Raw genomic sequence first — 362 nt, 5'->3', positions numbered from 1 at the left:
GCCCAACTAGTACTAGGTGCTACAGGTGGAATTTAACTTTTCCGCGTGCCTTCCGGTCACGGTGGTGAACTTCACGAGCATCCCGCTGCTGATTAAAAAGAGAAGGAAAAGCACTTTAGTGGTGCTGGGAAGGCTTTTTAGCATTTGTAACAAATGTTGTCCCTGCCCTTGTGTCGCAGGGAGGCTGCCAAGGGAGTCTGCAGAAACTGCGCTGAGTTGGGTGTCCGTTGGTGTGACCGGGCTGCCTGCCTGTGGGTTTTCTCCCCCGCTGAAACGCCTTCCCATAAATAGTGGGGGCTGTGACACCACCTAAGAATTTGTCTCCTTGAATGATTTTCCTTCATGTTTGAAAAACGTCGGTT

General features: G+C 50.8%; 1 protein-coding gene across 1 annotated transcript in view; it reads left to right on the top strand.

Moving 5' to 3' along the window:
* The window catches only part of LOC104510977 (E3 ubiquitin-protein ligase AMFR-like), a 28902-nt gene that overhangs the window by 27380 nt on the left and 1160 nt on the right, over window positions 1-362 (top strand).

The sequence above is a fragment of the Eurypyga helias genome, unplaced genomic scaffold (assembly GCF_000690775.1).
Source record: "Eurypyga helias isolate BGI_N326 unplaced genomic scaffold, ASM69077v1 scaffold1826, whole genome shotgun sequence".
NCBI lineage: Eukaryota > Metazoa > Chordata > Aves > Eurypygiformes > Eurypygidae > Eurypyga > Eurypyga helias.
This window is presented reverse-complemented; position numbering and strand designations above follow the sequence as displayed.